General features: G+C 31.3%; 1 protein-coding gene across 3 annotated transcripts in view; it reads right to left on the bottom strand.

The window, feature by feature from the left end:
- The window catches only part of LOC130445363 (zinc finger homeobox protein 4), a 282,274-nt gene that overhangs the window by 89,370 nt on the left and 166,222 nt on the right, over positions 1–26,682 (bottom strand). The window contains exon 1 of one of the 3 annotated variants that reach the window (XM_056780949.1): positions 11,310–11,545. The exons of 1 other annotated variant lie outside the window; for it this stretch is intronic. The gene's annotated coding sequence lies outside the window, so the exon portion shown is untranslated. Of the gene's footprint in view, positions 1–11,309; positions 11,546–26,682 lie in introns of those variants that run through there. One more of the 3 variants, XM_056780951.1, reaches the window with a different exon arrangement.

Here is a 26,682-nt window from a genome sequence, read left to right as displayed (position 1 = left end):
AAACTGTACTTTCAGGGATGCTCGTTAAAGTGAAGTGAAAATATTTTTCATGGCCTCGCTCTACAAACTTTAAGTTAACACTTTTGACTTTAATTTTTGTAAACATTTGGGCTGTTTGGTAGACGTTCCAAAAGACACTCTGAATGAATTGACACAGAGAAAGGCGTTGGGATTATACATAATTCGACCTAGTTAGGGTAAGATTTAAATAAAAGGGTAGAGTCTATTCTATTGCATCTCATATACTAACTGGAGGCTAGTTACTTTCTTAGATCATGGAAAATTCTGTATCCTAAGAGAAAAAATATATGTTTGAAACAAGCATAGGGAGCTGATACCTCAGTTGAATTTAACAAAAAACCACACATCATGTCAAATGGACTTTTCTGTGAATTTTGATAAAATAGGGCTTTAAGAATGATTTAAATGATAAGTAAGGACCACAATAAAATAATTATAATAACAAATTCATGTCGAGAAGTTTCTTGAATAGATATATCATCGAAATCTTTAGAAATAGATTTAACTTCAACATAACTCTCATTGTTATTTTCTAATATATTTTTAAGGGATTTACAGCGATAAATTTGAATATTTTCCATTTGTATTGCATTCTATTATTTTCGTAATTTTCACCATATCACTGGTGAACCAAGAGCTTTCATAAAATACACAGTGGTACCCAGTTTTCATCTAGCTTTACGAAAGGAATTCCGAAAGAGTGAGGTAACGCATTTTTGAAAGAATCTCCACTTTCTATGATCAGAATTTAATTCTACTAATTATTTAAATAAAAATTGAAACTAGATATCAAACTAAAGTAGGGTTATTGAGACAATGATTTGATTGACGTAAAAAATGTGAGAAGTAATAGATTATTTCTGCTATACTGCGTAATTTAACAATAAAAAATATGTAATTAGCTAGAAGCCACGAGTATATTTCACGATAAAGCTAAAAGTCATCTGCTTGTTTTGTATTATTAGCGTATTCTTATAATGAAACCAAAATATTATTAATACATAAATTTTTATAAAACATTAGAGATACCAAGATGTAGAGGAAGAGTTCTTTAAAAGCAACAGACTAAACACAATACTAATAACCGAATCCAACGAGATGTTACCGAGAATCAGCTCTGTTTGTATAAAAATGTTGTTTTCCAATATAATTTATATAAAACCATGGACAAATTTTCTGATTCAGTGATTCGTACAGAATAATCTAATAATGAATAGCTGTAAAATAATGTAGTTTCCGTTTATATACCATTTACCAAACCTATAAGAAAATACGCGTTTCGGTAATATACAGTTTATAATTCAAATATTTTTCCTATCCACTTGTTTTCTATAAACAATTAGACTTTTTACACCACACAATAAATGAGAAATTATTATTAAATATTTACGCAATGGTATTTGAAATTAGAACAAATAAAAATTCTTGGTTATTCAATATTATGCCAAGGAGCATGAAATTGATATAAATTTCATATTTAATAACTTTTCTCCTGTAAACTAAATTGTCATTTTTCTTTCATGATTTCCTTTTGTTCATTTTAAGAATCCTTGTTTTACTTAATAGTTATTCTTACTGGATTAAGCGAAGGTTTGAGGTACCTCCAAAACAAGTGTTTCGAACCCATCAACCACTTCTTTACTTGTGAAACGTTGACATTAATTCTTGGTCTGCAGTAATAAGAAGAAATCATTAGGTGCCAAACCATGACTGTACGGCGATGTTTCGATGTTTCTCCTGTTCAAAAACACATCTGGCAAACATATGTTGGTATACCATTCAGAATTGATCGTTCTAAGTTGATCTAATGGAATAGTGGAGGCATCTCCAGTTATTACCACAAAACAGGCGACCATTGGCTTCGAAATTGGATTCGGCTTGTATCGAAAGACCTATACAGTCTATTATTGTTTATTTTTGGGTTTATATGAATTATTCTTCGCCTGTAACGATCTGATAGTCGTCCTTGATTGAATTTTTTCAGCATATATCTGCACCAATCGAAACGAGCTTTTTTTGAGCCATTGTCAATTTATGCAATATCTAACACGAACAAATATTTTTGAAAACAATATTGAATTATATGCAAGTGAAACTAATGCCCAATTATGCTTCAATCTCGCGGTATGTCACATGAAGATTCTGCAATATCAATGTCAATTCTACTTCGACCTCTATTTTCTTATTTAAATTCTTATTATGAAATCTACTAACCTCAAGTCTTACGTGTGTTGTTTCTTTGTCTAGTACCGAAAACCATTGAAAACTGACATTTACTCCGTATTTAATTCCTCTAACCGATAGAATTTATATAAAGACTCATTTGTCAAGCAACAGATAATAGTTTTGGCCGTTTTTTGTCTCTTCCATGGTGATTGTTTCGATATCAATATTAGATACTTCTACTAATAAGATTTTAACTGTCGCTTGATTATCTGTATCCATATCAATTGTTTTTTCATCAACACATTCGAAGCGTCTCTAGCTATAACCATTGGTTAAACCAGTACTGTTTCTTCTACGTCAATTTTGTTTAATAAATTTGATTTTGGAATGGTTCTGTTTCCTATTTTCTTCATAAGTTCAATACGATCACAGACTTAAATCTATTTAAATGTTAAATGAAATCAAATGAAAAATTGTTATTTTTATGGTCGTTATGAATCATATAATCTGTTATTTTGTTATTACTGTGATAACCTAGAAAAAATGAAGGTAATACAGTTTAAATATGATGAAATTTTCAAGTTAAAAATACTTTAAAGCCTTATATTGCACCCAAATACTGCATGACATAAAAACGATCAATAAATTGATTTATTTATACTAGATAGTACAACCAATTAGAACAATTTAGGAATACAATTAATAATAAATAACTTCGAGATTAATTATTGATAAGAAGAAAGGGATCTAGATTGAAGACGCTCATTATTTTAATGACGAATGGTGGCGTGGTTATAATTTCCCATTAAATATTCATCATTCACAAAACCTTCCAACAAATAATAATTTGTTGACAAGTTATCTTGTAGTCTATTTCAATTAACGTATAATATGGTGTTCAATATTTCATTACAAGTAAAGTGTCTGGTAAAGGACACAAGGATGCGTTTAATATGATAAAGTTAGTTCCATCTAAGGAGGGAACTGTATTCCACGTAAACTTCACTTTATAATTGAACTAGAAAATCTAGAAACAATACACTGCAAATTAGAATCATCTATACATTGGACAAACGTGCAGGAGAGATGCTACTAAAGTTTTGATGCAGACAATTATTTATAAACTGTTTTTCAAAATATGTTCCATTAAGATCAATACAGTTTTGCATGCGTATGAACCAATGGTGGAAGGATTTTTTCCATTCCGTACGAGTTACCTCAAAAAAAGTGATTTAGCCGTATCAATTGCTGCTTCAGGTGTAGAAAAACGTTAAACTCGCAATTTATTTTCGATTTGAGGTGAAAAGAAGCTACTAAATAGGAATGTTAGGCGGATAATCCATCAATTCGATGTTTTAACTGTTGAAAAGGTTTTTGTTTGAAGTGATGTGATGATTCGTCTTTTGCGATCGACACGACCTTTTTTTGAGCGTATGTCGAATCAAGTGTTTTTGACAGCCAAATGTTTATGCAATATGAAATTTACACAATTTTGAATGACCTTGGCGAAATTCGTCCTGTAGCGAAGTGCGACCACGATTAAATTCGGAAAACCAGCGAAACTCGGTAACTTGAGATGGTGTTTCATCACTAATAGTCGAGTTGATTGATGAAGCTCACTTCCAATTGGGTAGCTTACACGAATTACATAAAAACTAGTGCACAGTCCTAAAGCTAGGACCTGGAAAATTAGTATCCTTGCCCTAGTGCACTAGAAGCTTTGATGATGGCAAGAAAGAATGTAGCGACACACATAATGAAGTGCTGGTATGTTTGTTGATGATTTCAGTATGTCCTTCGATTGAGAAATAAAAAGAAAACATTTTGAAAAATGACGTTGAGCATAGAACATACTAATAGTGAAGTGCTGGTATGGTTGCAGATGATTTAAATGTATATTATGAATGGAAAATGAATAACATACAATAAAAAAGTGTCTCTTTTTCCAGCCAAGCAGCTCAGTTTAGAGTTACTATTGATACTGCACTACAAATGATTAAATATGGTTCATCATTCAATTTTTAACTGAAATTACGAATGGAAATCCTTCGAATCATCATATGACAAGGTAACTTTTGAAAGACAATTTCAGATCTAACACTACTTGTAGTGATGTTTTAAGTAAGAAACCCATAAAATTGTCACCGATACAGCCCAAATATTATACCCAGAAATCGGTTACTGTTCTAAACATTCCTAGAGGCTTAGCCGAATGACCAAAAAGGAATAAGGGTTGATTAAGTTGATTTTAAGTAGTATGGACATAAGTTTTGATAATTCGAACTATATAAGTTTTTATTGTTCCAATTCAGTTCCATTTGAAACGATATAGAATCAAAATTCAAAGATGGAATCATAAATGTATTGTATATACGTAGAGAGTGCATAGTAGTCCTTTTATACTCACATTGGATTTTATGTTACAAACGTAAAGTTCATATGAAATTCTATTTTCACTTTATACTTTTCAAGTAAATTTAATAAAAACCCTTATAGGGAATCGTTTCATGTTTAAGTACTTTGACGAATAAAAATTCAATACCACAACAAAAATTTTATTTAAAAAGATAGAAAATATTACAAATTGATTAATCAAGTCATGATGAAATTTTTTACACTACCACTAGATCAACACTGTTTGGCGCACCTTTTGATAATCAAACGTCTTCAATTTACCTTCAGTCTCTGAAGACGATAATTATATTCGGTAATACTTAGGTCATAAAAAGTACCAACGTTGTCATTTATGAAAATTTCCAGGTTTTTAATTTTTTCTTTAATTGAAACAGCGCATGCAGAGTTTGAAATCCCAGTAGGTCTTCTCAACAGTTCGAAGGAAACCTCCACTTGTGTTTTTAGTTATTGTTTCTTATTTTGCTTGTTGTTGTTAACTGTATCTTGTATAAGTACTTCAAACCTTTATTCATATACTGTTTAAAAGGGAAAAAGCCTGGTGGTAATCCAGGGAGAGAGAAGGAATCATGTATCAGTCTTATAGGTTAGGCTCAGAATTTTGGGGTTATGTCAATATTGACATAAATATGGCTGAATCGGCACTTCTATTGGCAGTACCTGAGAATTTGGTACTGAGAGATAATATTGAATGAAGATTTAAAGCATAAATTGTTTTTTTTCCATTTTACATAATGTCCATGATTGGAGATTATTTCGTAGAAAGATTGACTTGTTACTACAAATTATTTTTTCACTTCATTTAATAGAGAAATGTTAAACTTCACCAACGGATGTTATAAATAAAAACGTTGCTAACCCGCCCTTGATATAAGCGACCTTATTGTTTCTTTCTCATTGTCATAGGGGTAAAAACTGAAAGAGGGTGATTTGTCATTAATTCACTCGAGTTTACTATCGATGATTCATCCATATCGCGACAATTTTTGCCATCTGAGTGATTAATTGCCACTACATTTGTTGATTGTTTTACAAAGTCTTCATATAATAAATTCAATGAAAGTATTAGTAAAAAATCGTCCTTTACTGACTTCACTAGCACGGAAAAAGAATGAATTGTTGATAATAAAATTCCTTATTCTTGAGTATATATTAAAAAGTAGCATCAGAAATCGTTAAATTCAATATTGTATCATAAAAATATTTTATACAGTACTTTTCGCTAAATCTAGGATCTTCATGCATCCATTGTGGTAGAAATGCCTTGACAAGACACCAAAAAGAATAAGATGACTAAAATGTCATTGACAGTTGTTCAAAGCTTTATTTCCTTTATTCTTTCGGCTCAGAATTTCTTTTTATACTTATGAAAGCATAAAAAATTACCTTGACTTACAACTAGACACTTTTAAGGACATATTTAAAGATATCTGAAAGTAATTTCTGGATTCATGCACCTATGCTCGAAAACGTATTTTTTGTACAAAATTTTTGATTTTTTTAGTTACGAGAATTGCCATTTTTGAACTGGAACATACTCAAAAATTGAATATTCGTCTATATCGTTCGTTTTATGGACCTTAAGATGTGTAAAAGAATCAGCCTAATAAAAGTGACGCCTCCATGAATTTTTCAAGATTTCTTGAAGTAATCTGCCCAGCATTGTCGATACGCTTATTCTGGATTTATAATATCAATATTTCTGCCAGGATGACTGTTTTTTAACTACTAGAATTTTGCGAACTGATAACGAAAAAAAAAATTTCATAAATTAGTACAAATTAGCCGACAGGCACCACTCGAACTACTCGAGTGCAATGGGGTTTACCCTCTTCTGATTGCTTTTCACTTAAAAAAAAGAAGAGTTTAATTAAAATTGGATCCGCAAAACTCGTCATAATAAGAAAAAACTTGACAAAAAATTTTCTACATATGTTCCAATGTGGCACCAAAATTTGATTCTGGAGGATCAACTTCTGTTGCTTTATTATCGTTTTAAATGAATTCTCTTTCCCCCATTTCTAGAGAGAATATGGAAAGAGAAAATTTCAAGCAATTATTTTGATTATGGAACAAGATTTGACGTATTAATATATCTTAAAATTATTTCGCGAGATGGCGCATTCACTAATAAACAAGAAAACAATGAACCAAAGTGAGAAAAAGAATATAATGAGACGATAAATTATTCTATTGAATCAAATATAGATATGTTTCAATTATTCTTTTCATTATATCGTGGTTAAATTACCAATTGCGGTTTTCTTTAAACCTTAGGTATATAGGAAAGATTGACATTAAAATGACTCACAGCTTTTGAATAAACCATAAACTTAACCTACAAATAAGCAATGGTTATAGAGCAAATAGGTGACAGTTACGCACGCAACCCTCGTTTCCACGGGGAAAAGCGTCGTTTTCAATGAGTTTCATTACTGAGATATCGGTGAAATTAATTTTTATTCTAAATAATAATTGCATAGAAAATGCGTTCAATGCTCCATATACCAGTAGTTTTCGCTATCTACGAGGGTTGCTGCTTAAGTGTTTAGATGGTTTTTCGAATTCTTTCGTGGTCGCACTTTGCTACAGGATAAATTACTGAAAACTGATATTGCATGATCGTTATGTGACATATACTCACATATATTCAATATTGCATCAATATTTGCTGTTAAAAAGATTTGTTCGTGTTGGATACTGCTGAAAAGATTCAACCGAATCATAGATCTTTGCATATAAACCCGGAGCTAAACAACAATCCAACGAAAGTTGTTCGCCTGTTTTACAAAATAACTGGACATGTGTTAATCGTTTCATTGAGCAACATAGAACGGTCAATCTGAATGGCACAAGAACTGCCAGAATTGTTCGATTCTCCACCACGATTATGCCAGCTCTCAGACATCAGTTGAAACAAAAAACGTTTTTGAACAGTTAAAACATCGGAATGATGGGTCATCCGCCGTACAGTCCTTGTTTGGCACCCAATGATTTCTTCTTATTCCCGCAGATCAAAAATAAATCGCGAGGTCAACGTTTTTCTACACCAGAAGACGAAGTCATATCAAACTATAATTTTTTTACTTATCTATCTCAAAACATAAATTTAGCTACACTTTAGTTAAGTAAGTCCTTTTTTATGTCAGTTGCATTAAAAACTTAGAAAGAAGAGAAAGTATTTATAAATTCGTTGACGGATATCTAAGCCTGACCAAAATTTTCACGCAGAAGCATGCTTTAACCGGAGAAGAGATACCATATTTCAACCTTCAAAAAATTGAAAAATTACGAATATTTACCCGGAAAAGAATAGAAAAACTAGTTATAGGAGCAAAAGACAGTCAGGGTCTTCGTAAGAAAGTATCTGAATCATATAATTTGTAGAGCAACCGGGAATTAGCAAGAATTGGTTAAGAATACTGAAAACAATGATACTTAGTATCCTAGATAGATTCCAAACCAATTATTACAAAAACATGATTAAATACTTAGTACGTTACTTCATCTTCTCCTGTTATGATCCTGAAGTAAAGAAAGATGTTACAAAAGGTAAATAACCACGTCGTGTATAACAGAAATATGTAATAATGGATGGATAATGAAAGCTTCAGGATTTTAGGGATGCGTGGGATACATTCTTACAGGGGTAAAAAATTACACAACTTCATTTGTTTTTTTTTATAATATCGTGCAATGAATAAAAACGACCAGTGGGAGTCGTCAAGCGTCAAGCTGCTGTGCATGAGTCTCAATTTCAATCAAGTAATCTTCTAATCAAAAAATTCTTCTCGAAATTTTTAATTACTGATGTCTATGTTTTTTCTCGAAATTTTTAACCTTAAATATTCATATTATATCTACCCTTAACTTGCAATATTTTTCATTTCTACTATCGATATCCATTAATAGTGACTTCAATTATTAAAAAACGTACCATGGGGGGCAGGTAGTCACAATTTTTCAAGGTAAGTTGTTATATGTCATTAAAAAAAGAATATGAAGAAAAACTAGCCCAGACTGAAAATAATTATAACAAAAATAAAAGAGGAGGTAAAGGTAAAGGAAAACGAAAGTCCTCGAAAATGAGCGAAGAAGAAAAAGATAAGGCGAAAGAAAAAATTTTTGTATCCGATTCAGGTTCTGATACTGATTAATGGTTTTGTTACAGCACCTCTAAAAAAGAAGATTGGGTAGAATGATTAGAATGCAAAATGTGTCTGGAAACATTCACTCATATATTTGCATTAATTGCAATTCTGATTAAGATTAATTTAATATTAATATCTCAAATTGCTACCTCTGAATAAATAGCTATATATATTTTTCTAAAAGTATTTTAGTTTGCTTACGGTTTGTTAAAATAATTAAAAGTATAAGTTTTTATACAAAGTTCCTGCAGAAGTTGGAAACTCTTTTATTTATAACGTTTTCAAATTATAAAAAACTTTTGTCTATTAATTTAACGTAACTTCGTGCCTCGTGAAAAAACTAGCCACAAATGTTACTCCCCATTTGTTGCAATCGACTTTTTTGCTTAAATTTTCCATTGTGAATAAGATTACAATCATTTTAATACTTTTCATTCATATTTTAATAAATAAATAGACATTCTAACGATAAGAGTAATCAAATATGTAAATGTTTGTTAGCTATTTTTATTTTGACGATAATCCAAAAATTGTAACAACGTACACCCCCCGTTCCACTACTTCATTTCATCGTGTTAATTTTTGACTAAAATTTGAAACAACTATTTTTATATATCCTCAATTACCTCTAATATAAGACATTTTCCGAATTGGAGACTATAAATTAAACATAATTAAAAGAATTTTGTTACTATTTGTTCGTTGAAGTAACACATTTAACTGCTTAATGTTTATGAAAGTTTTCCTCAGAGGATTATTTGCACCATAAGCAAAACTATTGACACATATAAGTCTAAACTTCACTGTACTATGTAACTTTTAAGTCAAATTAATTAACAAATTTGAAAGTTTATGAATATTTCTAATACTTTCAGAAGCTAATCGAATGGAATAGAAATATAGTTCCTCGTCACATTTTTATACAAAACTAAAAATATTTCTGAGTAAGATTATGATGTTTTTAACAGTTTGTGTTAATTATCTATTACTATCCATATTTGGTTTTCAAATATTTTTGAATAATAATACTAAATGCTATTCTAGTAACATTACGAACAAGAAGATTATTTTGGCAACTTTTATTAAAAATGTACGTTTAAAATATTTCTAAAATATATTTTTAAATATTTTTTAATTTATTATGTACCAATGTCAACAGAAAATAGCTTTAACCTAATTTTTCATAAAAATATTATAATTTATTTCTTTTTTCATGCCAAAAGTGAAAATAGTAAAGTGAGGAAGATATATATATCAGATTTTTAAGTCCCAAAATCCATCCACAGGATAATTTAAAACCATCATGTTGTAAAAACTCTCGTTTTTGTAGTTAATTTTCCTTGTAATTGTTGTAATATATTATAAATACAACATTTATATACCCATATCTCAACAATACTAGAATAGTAATTTTATTTTTACTACTTATATCTTTTTATACGTTTCTCTTGATAAATTGTCTTAATTTCAGGTCTCTTTTGAGAGAAAATTGACATTTTTCGATATTTATAAAAAAATAACTTTATATTCTTAGTTATTCTTAAAAAACTGCATTTACAGAAAATAATTATATTATTATTATATTTTATTATATTATAATTATTCATTCCAAAAAGGATAAATTAATACTTTCATCAATTAAGAAACAAAACAGAAACTTAACAACAAAACATAAAACATTTTACCTCACTGTATGTATAAGGGCTCATCGATTTATTTAAATAAATATGACATTAGCATATATTATACTGAATTGAAATTTTAGAATACCAAAATTAAAAGAGGTGATATTATATATCAAATATCTTGTAATGACTGTGATGCTTTTTACATAGGACAAACATCGAAGTAATTGGAAAATAGATTAAAAAATCATCAATTCGATAATAATTCATTAACAAATCATAAAATATGAAAAAAAACATACATTTAATTATCAAATTTATTATATATGAGAATAAAAATAATTATAGAAATGGTTTACTAACATAGGAACGAAAAATTATAATAAAAACAATTTGAGTAAGATTTATAGTTTTATTTCCAAAATTTTAATGCAAATACGAATTATCTATTTATATTGTACTAATAAATATAATTATGCAAAATGCCAATGTCAAATTTTTGTCACTCAAATCTCCCCATTACTTTTTCACATACGTACTTCAAATATTGTTATTCACATTATCACGCGTCTATCAATATTCTATTATCCTTTTTCTAATACCTATAACTATGCAGTATAATTTTCCATAATATGCAAATGACACACGTTTATAGACTTAAAAGCACGAGCCGATTTTTGAATGCTACCAAAGATTAACATATTATTAGATTTACCTCTATTCAGGGCGACGAAATTTAAAAGTCGAACCCTTGAAGCAAAAAGGCTTTATTAAAGCAAGACTATTTATTATTATAACTCAGTTTATACCAATTATTCATTAATTTCATCACAAAATTTATTTTTTATATTAATTTCTTCATCGTTTATCTGTGGGTATATTCATTGCAGACAGGATTTTGGTTAGATGATTATAAAACAAAATTTTAATATACCTTCGATCATTCCTGTTATATTAATTGATTTAAATCCTGAAAGTCACTGAGAAAAATGTATCACGCACATGCACAAAAATAAAACAAATAAGATAGTCCTTAGAACACAACACTGGAAATCCTTTTTCTGGTAACACTATACTAAAAACTATACAGGTGTTGAAAAGTATTAATTAAAATCGTGTACTAATATCTTCACGCGGACAACGTTACGTGTCCGTAACTGAGCTTCAACTGTTTTGTGCATAATGTTGACAGCCAATAAGGGGCGGGACCGGGTGGGGATAACACCCCCACCATGCTACACCTGGGAAAGTGGGGGAAAAGTGGGGGTTGCGATGCGGTTGAACGGACTCGAAATAAGTTTCGAGCCGATTTGTGTGTATGTTGCTGTCGCATTCTTGATCTTCGCCTTGTTTATTATTAATATTTTTAAAGTCACTAGTAGTCATTAGATTTGTATTTTTTTTAAATATTTACAGAAAATAAAATAAATATATCTACACAGGACACGGTATAAGGATCATTTCTACAGAATTCGTACAAAAATTCTATTTTTAGAGCTTTTTTTTGTAAAAATAGAGTGATAATTCTGTATGATTTACTTGGGACTAGAAGTTAAAGGAAGGGAGAATAAGTAAAAGCAAAGTTACGATGTTTAAATTGAGGTATACGACAATTCTTTTGAGACACTTCTAGAATAGCCTTCATCTTGAGCTTATCCATAGACATAGTCAACTGTAGTATATTAACAACGACTTTTTCATAATGTTAAAGTCTCTTAGCTATAGCTAAGCTATATTTTATTATGACAATAATAAATCAAGTTGCGACAAAATAAGGAATAATAAGGAAATTTTAATGCAAAACCAAAACAAACGAAACATTTTGTGAATGAATTTATTAGTCAAAACTTTGTGTCTAGATTAAAGTTAACAAGTAAGGAAGAAATAACTGATATTATAGTGGAACTGAATATAAAATTCTGCACCTGGATATGGATATAATTAACCTTAAAGACTGTATAGCAGACCCAATATCAAATGTAGTTAATAAAGCATTAACTTCGGGTGTTTTCCCAGCAGAACTTAAAGTAAGTAAAGTCCTCGTATTTATAAAACTGGTGAAAAAATATTAATAAGTAACCATAGGTCAATTTCTGTTTTAAATATTTTATCGAAAATTCTAGAGAAATTAATTAAAAACATCAATGTATTATTAGTAATTCGTTACATGTTAAATTCTGCAACTTTTGACTTTGTAAATTTTCTAACAAAAGTTTTGGATCAAAAAGAGATTGTAGGTGCAGTCTCAGTCGATTTAAGCAAAGCATTCGATATAGTTAATAACGTAGATATAGTGTTTAATAGGGGCTTTAGAAATAAGTTTTTTTGCATAGAATCATATTTAAAGGGACGTAGAAAATATGTTAAATTGGATAACACATGTAGCACTTAACAATTACGGGGTACCTCAGGGTTCAGCCTTTGGCCCGCTGTTTTATTATTTGTATGTCTTTAACTCTCAAAAGAAATTAACGAAGACATTAATAAATTTTACTGTTGGCTGTTTTCTAACAAGTTACAAATAAAGATTGAGAAAACCAAGTATATAATTCTTAAACAAAAAAACAAATTAGTAAACAATTTTGATTTGAAAATTAGCGTATAAATAAAATAATAAATAAAGTAAATCCGCTAATTCCTATCATTTATACGTATAGAAATTAATTTTCTCTTAGGAGTAATAAGCAAATATACTCAGATTTCTTTCTATCCCATCTGAAGTATCTTTTGCCCGTTTGGGGAAGCTATTGGAAAAATAATTTCAATGAAATGCACATCATGCAAAACAAAATTTTGAAAATTATGTTCAATCATGACTATCTCACACCAACAAATGTTTTACCCGAAGAGTTGGAGGTACCTAAGTTAGAATCCTTATTGTAACTTCAACAATGTAAACTATCGCAAAACAGAATTAATGTAAGTTTATATAATCCTGTTCAGCTCGCATCTAAAATCTTTAATAGTTCAAGTAATGAAATCAAATTTAGTAGTTCTTATCAAATTTTTATGAGAAAATGTAAAAGCTTCTTAAATACTTAGTAGATGTTGTGACAAAATACAAATAGAATATGTTATAAAGTGCGTAGTGAGAAGTTATTTAAGCCTCGAGGCCAGAGCTTTGAATCACTGATTTGAGATTCAAACAATTGTTGATACTTTTGTAAAGTGTTTAATTGATAAATAAAGTTGTTTAAAAAAATTCAAAACAAAATAAAGACAATAAAGATGATTTGGTCATGTTATGAGAGTGAGAGAAAAAAGATTAATACAGAAGATATATGAAGCACGAAGTTACAAAAAGAAGAAAGAAGACCGAGGAGGACCTGAACAGAAAAAATTAAGATCGAAGGGGAAAATTAAAGAATAAGATGGCACGAAATTAGACAAAAGATACAGGATAGACAAGAATGGAAACTACTGGGGAAAAGGAAGCCCAACTTCAGCATGATTTATACCTGAAAGTGTAGAAAGGCTTCAGGATTAAGTAAGTGAACTAATATGACAAATATTCATTTAAACAGTGAAAGAATTTAGTAAAAACATAATTCTGAATATCAATTAGATGAGTTCTATAACCGAATAAGTTATGTAGTATTCAAAAAGAGGATTCTAATGAGGATGAAGTTATATCTATCAATATTGATGATTTCGTAAATAGTGGACTTCAGTTTCATATCAAATTATGAATCTAATTCTCCTTATATGAAGAGAGGAAGACGTTTTAGTATAATTAGCATCCAGTTTCGTAAAATTCTGCTTGAAATTTTTACCTATATGTCAAATTTACACACCATTACAATTTTTATGTGATTATTTTTTTTCGGTTTTGCAAAAAGAACTGTACAAAAAAAATGTATCTTGAAATTAGAAATAAGATGAAAGTTGTATCGAAAATCTAAAACAAATAACAAAAAGAAGAGACATAACTAAAGAAAAAATGAAGTAATAACGGGGAAAAGCTGAAAAAAGGCCTTAAAACAAAATTATTACAGTACATGCTTTAAATGAAGATCCGGCAGAAACAGGACAACCAAAAAGTGTGTTAAAGCACATGAAAAATTTATAAACATCTAAATCTTTGGGTACAGATCAAATTTGCTATGATTTACGTTCAAGAATTCTAGTTCTAAGTAAAAGATTTCATCATTAATTAAATTTAATATGGAGGAATGGTCTTAAAGCAAAAATAATCTTAAAAAATATGTAGAATTAAAAAATTCTAACGACTCAGCAACAATTTTTGCTAGAGATTTAATATTGATTGCATTTTCGGCTGGAAGCTTTGGATGGTCTTTTTATTTGGCTATAATGAATCAGTTTGTAATCGCTTTCGGCAGTTTAAGACTGTTCTTTATTATACAATCCTCGATAACGCGATTTCTTCGCTGTTTTCAAAATTTTCTCCTAGAAATTTCACCCTCAACTATCTTCGTCGCTTTTATTCCGCGTTTTCTGATCTTTTGCTATTTCATTTATTTGCTGTATCGCTTTCCCCTTTCTTCATCTTTCTAGTGCTACTTGTAGCAAAGTTTTCTTGGATCTTCGTTTCCTTTTAAACATTAATAAAGGATTGATATGACATGAGAAGGCTAGCAAAATTCAGTAAACACAGTAAAATGAATAAAGCTGGACGTTTTTTTTTCAACCTCCGATCGCTCCGTGCAGACCGCTACGCTAGCAAAATGAAGCAGGCATGTACTGTAGGCGACTGCGAAGCTATCGCACAACACGATCCGCTATTGTTGATATTCATGCGTCAGTCGGCGTTGTGCTAAAGTCACGTAAACATCTCCGCCATTATTGATGCTCACACCAAGAGCGAATTGCGAAGTGTGATTCGTTTTCTACATACTGAAGTCCATAGTGCTGCAGAAATTCATCGAAGAATGAGTCGTGTATATGGGGAAAACTTCATGAGTGATGGTGTTTTGCTTGGATGGTGTCGAAAGTTTAAGGATGGTCATGATGAAGGGGGCCAAGGATGCAAATCTGTCGTTTCAGATGACCTAGTTCAGCGAGTTGACAGAATGATTAAAGAAAACTGCAGATTCATCATTACTGCTTTGTCTACGTAATTTTCAGTATATAATGAATCAGTTCCCAATCCCTTTCAGCAGTTCAAGACTGCTCTGTACTATACAATCCTTGATAACGCGATTTCTTCGCTGTTTTCAAAATTTTCCGATCTTCTGATCTTTTGATTTCTGATCTTTTGCTATTTCATTTATTTGCTGTATTGCTTTTTCCTTTCCTTATCTTCGTGTAGCAAAGTTTTCTTGGTTCTTCGTTTCCTCTTAAACATTAATAAAGGATTGATATGACATGAAAAGTCTTGCAAAATTCAGTAAACACAGTAAAATGAATAAAGTGGGAGGTGAACAGAAATTTGAATTAGGTCTGTTTTCTATTGTTGCTTAACAGTATTACGTAATTCTTTTCATAATGTATTTACATAATTATAGTTACGTGATGCGAGTTACTAAAAGTTTAATGGGACATTTTTCATGTAGTCGCAAATTAATTAACAATAATTGCAATAAATGAATTGTTAATTAATGTCGTTTCATTATTCATATCAACGCCAAATTTTATTCACTCCCATTTATGTAATGGTTACAATTGTTATTTTCCTGTGACGTTTTGCGAAATTATCACAAAGATATTATTTATTATTAAAAAATTAATATTTCCATTCAAATTTAAGTTTTTAAAAGTAACAAAATATGGAAATAATTGTATTATATACTGCTACTAAACACCGGAAAACTATGTTTTCAAGTTTCATAATACAACAATAATTTTGAAAATGCAATAAATGTATCTCGCATTTTCAAAATTACGTTTCAAATACAATTCATGTAAAATATATGCAATTTTCCCTTGGTGAAAGGTCATTAATGAGACAATAGCTTCAATTGCTTTCTGTATTATGTTGCTGATGATTCTCTGATGAGCGTCCAGCTTCTTGGTGAAAACCAAGCACCGTAGTTTCGTGGGAATAATTTCAAGTGTAAAAGCAAGTAGTTTAACTTTAAGAACATGTTAGAACCCAGTTTATCGAAGCTCTATAGGAGATTACAATCAATATTGTAATAGTTCTATGCAAAACTATAACAAAAAAAAACAAATTTTTATTACCCTTGAGAATGCTAAATAAATACGAAATAGTTTATTTCTTTAGAAATCTGGAAAAATCAATATATGAACGATACTTGATATGAAAACAAGACAAGAAGGGCCAAGAATTAAATTTAGATCATTTTATTTCCAAAGTAATCATAATACATCGTAATAGTACCAAAAATGATTCATTTTTCCAAGGCAACGATACATTTATTATCAGCATTGGTGTAGAAAACGAACCAGGAAGAAAATCCAGGTATTCCTAAAAATAGATTAGAGCTAGCGGCACAAACCAGCGTGATTTGAGTCAATTATAACCAAAGAGATGTCAAAAAGTTAAAATTGTTAAGTGTTAATATTCTTCCCATATGAAATCTTCCACGTTATGGAATCGGATCTTAATGCTAAAAAAGAAATTGCTGCAGCACAAAATGTCCAAGAACTATTACCATTTCGAAGTGTCAGGGTTCTAAAGGCAGTACAAGTAACCACATCTTCATGCGAAGCTCAGATAAAAAAGATCTATTGGCAAAAGTGATTTTAGTCTTTGGCGCATGTCGTAGAGATGATTTAATACGTTTGAGTTTGGACGATGTGAAAAATAATAAGCGCTTTATTGTTGTATTATTGCAAGATCATATGTCAAGAAGTTTCACCATTACCAATGAGGGATGTACATTCGAGCCTTCTGCACTTTACCGTAAATATGCAGATCTATGTGCTGAAAAATAGAACGACAGAAGATTATTTGTAGCATATAGAGATCGTAGGTGTTACATCCAACTTGTCGGATACACCGAAGTGCTGATTTGCTCACTGTGGAAAGGATGATGACGTTCTTTCAACGTAGCAAATGAATACATCCAAGAATTCATCCAAAGAAAAATTGTATCACAAAAATTGTTTAACGATCCTTACTTGCAAAAAACCAAGTGTGCGATATTCCATCCGGAAAATCTGTGAAACATCTGCTTTCAAATCTTCAGTTCTGTAGAATGAAATATAGAAAGGACTAAACTTCCTAAATAATGTTGTTGATTTCAGAAAAATTTTTATAAATAAATAATTATTCTTATTAAAATTTAAAATGATGAAAATGCTTTTCCCGACTTATTCATCGCTTTTACGAAAATTTTCCACAAACTATAGCTTTATATGAAGAGCAAGAGTTTACTTTCTGCATGATTCGACGAGTGCTTTATATAAAACATTGTGTGGTTGAAGTTAATAACGACAAGACCAATTATTCTCTTTATAGTGAAGTCCACGGTTGTTCCAATGTTTCAGGCAGAGTAATATGTCAATACATTTCAGATCATTGGAAATTTCTCGGTAAACTTCTTACAATTTAATATGGATATTAGATACTTCATTTTCCCAATTCTCAATGTAAAATATCCTCTAAATCTTTGTAAAAACCACTATAGGATTAGGTTAGTTAAGAATTCTGTAAGAATCGAACACAGAAATTCCATTATCTTAATTTTTCGGTGAAATGTTTGGAAATTTTAGAGATATTATCAAATTATGTAACAAACGCTTTTTTAAAATGATATTAGCGTTAATGTCAGATGGTCTACTACTCTGTGAATCCTCGTGGATGTTCATTCTTTCTATCTATCTCAACTCAAAATATCTAACAATTATATTAGACACAATTCCTCTACTTTTCTTTTGTATTCTATATATTCTATGGTATTTTCAAACCGGGAAACGATTTGTATTAAGTACTTTAACTGATCCATTAGTATCTTACAAACTCAGGAATCAATTGAGGGCGTTTCAAAGACTATCTACGCGCAGAAATTGGTGTTAGTTTTTGAATCATCCTCGTGATATAACGTTTTTGTCGAGGTTATATTAATTCGAAATCATTGTTATCTGTATATGTCTTATAATTTTTATAAATAAATCGATTAAAACCTCTGTAATGATCAAATGATTTCCCACACAAGCAATTTCCAATATGGCGACCAGTCGTCTCTCGAACAAGACGTGTTGAGAGTCTAACAAGACACAGCAGCAGCACTGAGGAATTCAAACGACTCGCAGTTATATATTTTCAATGGTAAGATAGGAAATGTTAAGAATTTTGTATTTTGTGAATAATAGCATTGTGGAATCGTGTACGGACGTACTGGTAAACTAACAGCCTGATACTGACTAAAATATTTATATACTGATATAGGCGATAGATGAGGTACTTTCTTGAGATACGTCTGATATGGTTCGAGGTATATACAAAGACAATGTCGGACTGGCCCACACGTACAAGTTGATCGTTTGTTATTTTATTATATCTAACAATCTCTTTTAACAATGTTTCTCAGATGATTGTTGATATTTAGAAGTGAATGGAATTTTTTTATTTCAAATCGTCTCATGAATGTCATGGAACTTTTGTTTGATAATTACATAAGTCAATCGTGACCATATTCCTCAAAATATTTGTTTTTGAAAGATGCTAATGAAATAGTAATCTCGAATTTAGTTCTGAACAAAATTTTCTCAACTACTTTGTAACATTAATTACTAGAAATTTGTCTGGTAACGTGAAATTCTTGATTTGTGAGAATATGACTGATGATATCATATGTTAAATGGTTGCTATCTCAGGTTCGGTTAGGTTAGATTAAGTAGGAATTAGCAAGAATTTTGCGACCCTACTAAACCAAAATTCAGTTCTAGAAAATATAATTCGGGAAGTGCGAGATATTTTTTACCAAATTAACACCTAGAGGGGTTACTTGTTCCCAGAATTTAAGAAAGTAGATAGTAGATTGGATTTGGCCTCAGGGTGAATGGCAAAAATACTGAATACATGTAAATCACAGGAAGAATCAGGTGGAAAACAGACCTTTCAGGACGAAAAAGAGCTAGAAATAGCAAATAGAAGTGGATTAGAACAAAACAGTTAGTTATATTCATTTTCCTACAACATCTGTGCAAAAAGAAATTGATATCTTGATGAATTTTGTAAAATAAGACTTACTGTGATTTGGAATTTGAAAGTTAATGAAAAAACATTAATATTCAACTGTTTTTAATCATTTACTGACGAACATTTATGTAAAAATGTTGATAATATAGTGGAATTAGTTAGTAGTACGATTGGTGTTGGAAAATCTACGTTTGAGATGTGGCGAGTTTCAATCAGCACATAAAGAACCAAAAAAAACAAAATTTTAAATTAAAAAATAATTTGAAAAAAAACTTCGAAGAAAAGTTGATGTTTTCTTTTTTAGAAAAGAATTTGCGACAGTAGGCAAAAACAAATTTCTTGACACAGTTGAAGATGATACGGAATACCCTGAATTGAATCAAAGCACAATATGGAAACTTTTAAGCGAAATAGATTTTCGCTAGAAAAAGCATTCCAGCAATCCTATTTTGAAAAAAGTGATATTGTAGTATGGAGAAGAATTTACCTATAATAGGAAATAAAAACCAAAGAAGAAATACTTTATTTAGATACAAAATGGATCAGCTAGGCACATACTCTAATTAAATTTGGACAAAAATTTTAAATTATTTATATTTAAGTCATGATTGTGACTGGCAATACCTGATTTTCCGGTCCGTTCATATTTCAAATGAGCTATGTGCTCTTTAAACCGGACAATAACGGATCTCTTAGTCTGCCCAATATACTTTCCGTCACCATCACCACAGCTAATTTCAATTTTCAAATTTGGTATTTTATCTTTAGGATGTTTTAATGTATTGTTGGATTCATAAAATAATTTAAAACTAATTCTGCTAAATATTCTTTTCAATCCTTTTGCATAAACAGGATTGAAACGTATCAGAGTAAATTTTCTTTGTTTCTCATTTTGGGTTCGGAAAAAAGTGACGGAAAGTATATTGGGCAGACTGAGAGATCCGTTATTGTCCGGTATAAAGAGCACATAGCTCATTAAAAATATTGACGGAACGGAAAATCACGTATTGCCGATCACACTGCCAGTCAATGTCATAAATATTAATAATGTAAAATTGTTAAATAATGTATCCAATAAAAATTTGTTGAATGCATTTGAAAGCATTGAAATTGCTAGATGTATGAGTAGCTTAAATAGCGACAATGGGGCAATTCCTTACATCCCACTCTATAGTTTAGTAGTCAGGGAATGAATGTGAAGATTCCCTCTGAAGACGATAACTTGGTTATCGAAACGCGCGTGTAAACATTGTATTCAGTATGAATTTCGCCAACGATTCCAGAAAGTCTAGCTTAGTGAAGGTGCATGCTTTAATGACTTTTTAATCTACTCGTTCCGGTAAGCGCTATGAGAACATGAATACTGATGTTTTTGAATAATATTTCAAACAAGTGGTCAAAAAAGGATTTACAGAATTATCTAAATTCAGAGAATGTTAAGTTCTGCGAGAAAAGAACTGTTTCCTTTGAGTTCGTTTTATGGAGAGAAATTAAAAAAATATGAAATTGAATAATGAAATTTTTGAAATAGATCACCACCTTATCATTCCGAGCTAAGCCCTATTGAGCTAAATAAAAAGGTTTCCAAAAAAGATAATTATTTCAAAATGTGTGATGTTGAACAGTTGTTTTGGGAGACTGTGAATAATGTAAAGCCGAAAAATAATGAAAATAACATAAAATAACTTATATAATTTATATCTGATTTTTATTCTTTCTCGTGACATATATGTGATATAGACGAAATTTAATCTGCCTTCAAATACGTCTCTGTATATCTAAACTATAGAAGGCATACGCAATTTTATACTGCTCGTTTCTTCTACATTTTGTATCAAATCATCCGTATCATCAACTATGTTTCGTTTGAACGTTCATCAATGAAACGTACAATTATTTCCAAGGTTGCCATTCATTTTCGGTTTAAATAATTCGCCAAAGCGTAGTTTAATCGATTTTTCAGATGTTTTACAAAAATAAGTGCAATCAATTATGATTATAGCGAATGATTAAAGGTCGATGCACTTAAAAAATGTAATAGGAAATATTTTAATTACGTAAAAGCTCATATTTATAGAAGAACAAAATGCATACTAACTCCCTTTCTTTCATTTGTTGCTTTATATGTCTATAAATAGTTGCTTCTTCATCTCCAAAACAAGACTATAGTAATAGAAATATGAATATTAACTGCGATGGTGCCTAAATATTTTTCCATAAATGCGTGTCGAGATTTTTTTACCATAGTTTGATGATAGTATAGTCCAAATAATATACGAGGGTGGTTTTTTTAACCTTCGATCGCTCCGTGCAGAAGAAAGCAGACATGCGCTTTAAGCGACTGCGAAGCTCTCGCTTCACACACTCCGCCGTTGTTGAATTCAGGCGTCAGTCGGCGTTGTTCTACAACCAAGTAATTAATCCGCCATTATTGATGCTCCCGCCAAGAGTGAATTGCGAAAGGTGATTCGTTTTCTACAGGCTGAAGGCGATAGTGCTGCAGAAATCTTTCGCATAATGAGTCGTGTGTATGGGGAAAACTTCATGAGTGATGGTGTTGTGCGTGAATGGTGTCGAAAGTTTAAAGATGTGCATGATGAAGGGGGCCAAGGACGCAAATGTCCAGAAGTTTCAAGTTTTCTCAATTTTTTCGGTGATTATGTCGAAAAGTAACCAATCATTTCGTAATAAAATTATTGTTTTATATGCACTTGTCTTTTATTTATAGCCTATCAAAACCTGAAGAAAAAACGGCCGTCGTACACTCGTGAGCAACAAAATCCACTCAGACGACACCTCTGCAATGGTAGGGCACTGGAAAAAAACAACACAAAATTGTATTTTTCTTAGTGACATCTTGGAGTCAAAACAAGCTTCAAAATATGAAATATTGCAATGCCTCTTGCTCTACATGTCCAACAATATGTTATAATGGTTTACCACCCTTTTTTGCTTATTTACAAAGGTAACTGACCCTTATAAAAGGTTATCTAGCTGTCTCACCAGTATAAGTCCATCAAACGTCAATTGATTCACATCTCAGTGAACAAAAATTCTATCTGAAAATGGATACAACAAGTGATAAAGCTGCTCAAGCTATCGTTCTATTGTACCATGGCCAGAGCCAGCGAGTAGTGGCTAATACGTTGAACATGAGGCTGTCTTAAGAGTTTATCGTCGCTACCAAGTAACTTTCATAGAAACGCGGTTCCGGAAGTAAAAGGTGCACATCCAAGAGAGATCCATTGTCAATACATTGCCGAGAAATCGGTCCAACAAGAGCTCAGAAAAACGCGAGGAGTGGCTAGACAGTCAGAAGAAGACTCAATGCACCTTGAGCTAAGAAGGCACCAAATTAACCTCAGCCCACCGAGCAGTCAGTCTACGATTTGTCAGAGGACATGTTAATTGAACTGACTAAGAATGTGTTCAATTCTCTTCTCGAACGAAAGCAGGGTGTACCTGCATGGTAAAAGGACGATTCTTCAGAAGACCTAGAGAAAGATTCGCGTAGTGTTGCATAAGAGATTTGTGGCTTTTGGAAGTGGTTTCTGGATGGTTTGAACGGGAAACTGAGTTGGTTTTTATGGAAACTAGCGGTGGAGCGGGGGATTACCGGCAAACCGATTTATAGAGGATCATGTATTTTTCACCTACTGCAAGTTCTGTACAATATAAGATGTCGATACACCATCCACGAAATCGGGTATGAAAACGACGCTCACCGAAAAATGAGATAGCATCGAACAAGATCGAGAAATAATATATTTTCTTTGGGATATGGAAATAAGGCTAAAATATTTACCCTACCTATATAGTAGATTTTGATATTTGAATAATTGTCCTGTTGTGGACTATAGAATCAAATTATAAAATTAGTATGTTTTGTTTAAAATATATGTGAATGGATTATCTACAAATATACAAAAACCGTTTTGCTTGGCATGAATAAATCAAATTATGAATCATTTTCTTCCATAATATCCCATATTTTAAATCACAGGAAGATTTCATATGAGTCAATCACGTGTTTTTTACTTTCCAAAACATAAATCAATTATGTCCGTTTCCTTACCGCATAGTTTTTCTTCTACTTTCCTACTAGACTATACACGAATCCCACATCGGAGAACAGCGTCGCCAACTTTTGGCGTTACTACGAACTTTTCAAGACGTACGATTTTTTTTGTAAGACATCTAGTGTGTAGTAGTAGAGACGTCCTTATAGAGAGCGTCCAGACGCCTGGTCGATGTCTACCTTCAAAGCGACGCGTGTGGCGGGGACACGGTATTTGAATTGGATTAAAACTTATAAATGGGGTTCATTCACGCATAGACGCGGAGGGAAAATTGCTAGGTAGGGTGTTTTTGGATCCAGAAAGTTGCAAGAAGGTGAAACGTCTATAAAATTTCATTTTGACTTGGAAAATACAATCAAAAATTTAATTTTCTCACATAAAACAAACTTGATGATTCTTATAATTGATTCAAATGGAACGGTGGATCTAGATGGTGAAGGAAAGAAATTTTTGGAAATCTTCGATACATAAACACTACAAAAATTTAACGTTTTGAGTAACTTGTATAAAAATTAGACGTCTTGGGCTCCCAACTGTATTTGTAAATGGTTTCTAGTAAATTGAAAGTTATGAAAAAGTGGTGCAAGAAGTTCCTCTGAATTTGAAACACCGATTATTTGGCAAGAACCACGAAATCATTTCGAAGACTGTTATCTATAAAATTTAACAAGAAGACAGAAGAAAGAAGATACATAGTAAACATTGGAAGATGTTAATTTAAAATGATGAGGAAATTCAAGTACTAAATTGAACTGGCAATGAACGATGAATATAGAACTGAAGAAATAAGATACGAGAATAGAATAGAAGACTTGGTGGAGTATATTAATGAGGTCGAGGTTGAGAATAATGAGGAAAATTATGCATAAGTATTAATATTAAAAATAATAGAAAGAACAATTAAAGAAAAGAAGAAGTATTAGAGTGAGAGAATCTGGTGAAGATAATGAAGAAAAACAAGAGAAATAATGTTTGAACTATATATAAAAATTTAGATATTAATTTCAATATCCTCGTTAAAATTTACTAATAGATCTAAAGTTTGTCCGTTATCTATGCTTAGTAAGGTTTAGAGATAGGGAGTAGTTGTTTAGCAAGTAATTGCAGCAAATTGTTTGTTTTATGAATGTGATTGCTCTATCCGAAAAAAATTTCATTGAGATCAGCACAAGAATTATCACAGGAAGAGACTGATGATTGTATGATACCCAGCCTGGCAAGATGGGCGGGATATTTCCCATGATCAGTCTTTATTCTAAGTATACTTGCTGAGTGAAATTTCGAAGTTAAGTATTTGAAAATATAGTTCGGGGGTGAGGGTAAAGTAGGATAAATTTGAAAATAGGTGTAATTTAAGGATCGTGAAGTAGTATCCCGGTGTTTCTGCCAGGATACGCACATTTTATCTTCTAATGAATTAATCGCACCTCGTCCTTTATATACGTTACAAAAAACTCCATTTAGTACTGAATCTTTTGGTAATCCATCACTGTTTCATTACCATGTATTCCAACATATCCTTTAACCCAAATGAATGTCATAATCAAATTTAATAATATAGTTTTGATGTCACATAAAATAGGACATTTCATTCTTTCAATATGAGTTTTTTTATGGCTGATCTATTGTCATATTCGCATCTTTTTTATTTGACTTCAATCAGTAAGATAGCATACAGCTACGTCGAAGCAAATACTGTAGAGATCGGTTTCTCGAGGGGTTTCAAAGGAGATGTTATTGTTGGTCGGAGTGGGATTGGAGTGAAGTGGATGAAGAAGGTAATTCCAAGTTGCAGGTAATCTCTGGCTATCGTTCCTTTTGTGTGCAGACAGTTTGGACGTCTCTCAATAGATTATCGAATAATCCTGAACTTGAAGGAGCAAAGTAGGGCGATGTATGTATGTACTTGAGAACCCAGTGTTTGCAGCTGATCCATTAATCTCACTCCTTTTAAAAAATCTAGAATGTGGGATGGCTTCAGTTGCCAGAGATCTTCGTATTACTCTGGAGTTCTCTGGAGTTCCTTAGTGTTTCACACTTCAAGAGAATGTAGATGGAGGTGGACTGAATGTCGAAATTACTGACAGACAAAAAGTGTTCCTTTGCTCTGACGGAAATACGTCGATTTGTCTAGGCAATATAGGAACGGAGGCAATCTGAGTAGGAGAATTCATACAATCCATGAATATTTTATCTTTGACGGATCTGACTTGGTTGACGAGTTTCTGATTGGATTTGAAGATTGTGATAATACCGTGGGGTTTGAGGATTCTGCAAATTTTGTTTGATACATCTATGATATAAGGAAGGGACACCCTCAGTTGATCCTCTAAGCCAGTGAAGGAGCTAGAGACGAAACTTTCTTGACGCTCCTGAAAATATAGGATTTGTTGCAACTATTCCAGATCAATTGATTTCAGAAGGTCGACTGGAATAGTCAGTCAAAAAGATGGGTCGTGATAAGACTGTATCAATGACAGAGTTAAGTTGGGCCGGATGATGATGAGATTGAGCTTTGAGGAAACGATTGGTGTTATTTTGCGGAGTGAGAACTAGAAGCTGGGTTAAAAATGATGGTTAAGTGAACATAATATGTTGGGATGGTTGGATGAGTGAAATATTGATTTGCAAAGACACAAATGTCTATGGGTAAGCAGAATTGAAGAGGACGGGTCATCTAGCTTCCCTTGAAAGGTTAATTGAAATATTTCCGAAATCGATTTCTCTTGATAACATTTGAAAATATTTTTTTTTCCATATAATTTCTCCAAATTTGTCATTTGAGGTCGTTTCAGATTGATTTATTTTTATTATTAATATTTTGTTAAATAAATATTAAGCGTTAATTCCATTCATGTCAAAAGAAATTGTGTCATTTCCTGTGTTGAATAATGGCTTTTGAAAAATAATTATCCATAAAAACTTGTGCATTATCTTGACATAAATCTACATTTTAACACATAAATTACAACTCGTTGCATTACATGCGCCAAACAAAAAAATCTTTTGTTTGTAATATATAGTTATGGAAATTTTCTTACAATTTTGTACTTCTATTAGGGATTCAATTTAATTTTTTTAATACTTCTGTAACTAGGAAAATATGGAGTTTTTTCCTATAATGAAAAACCGAATTTAGATACAATCCTATATATGAGGCT

Source organism: Diorhabda sublineata, chromosome 6 (assembly GCF_026230105.1).
Source record: "Diorhabda sublineata isolate icDioSubl1.1 chromosome 6, icDioSubl1.1, whole genome shotgun sequence".
In the NCBI taxonomy this organism is placed as follows: Eukaryota; Metazoa; Arthropoda; class Insecta; order Coleoptera; family Chrysomelidae; genus Diorhabda; species Diorhabda sublineata.
The sequence above is the reverse complement of the archived record's forward strand: the minus strand, read 5'-3'. Positions and strand labels throughout refer to the sequence as shown.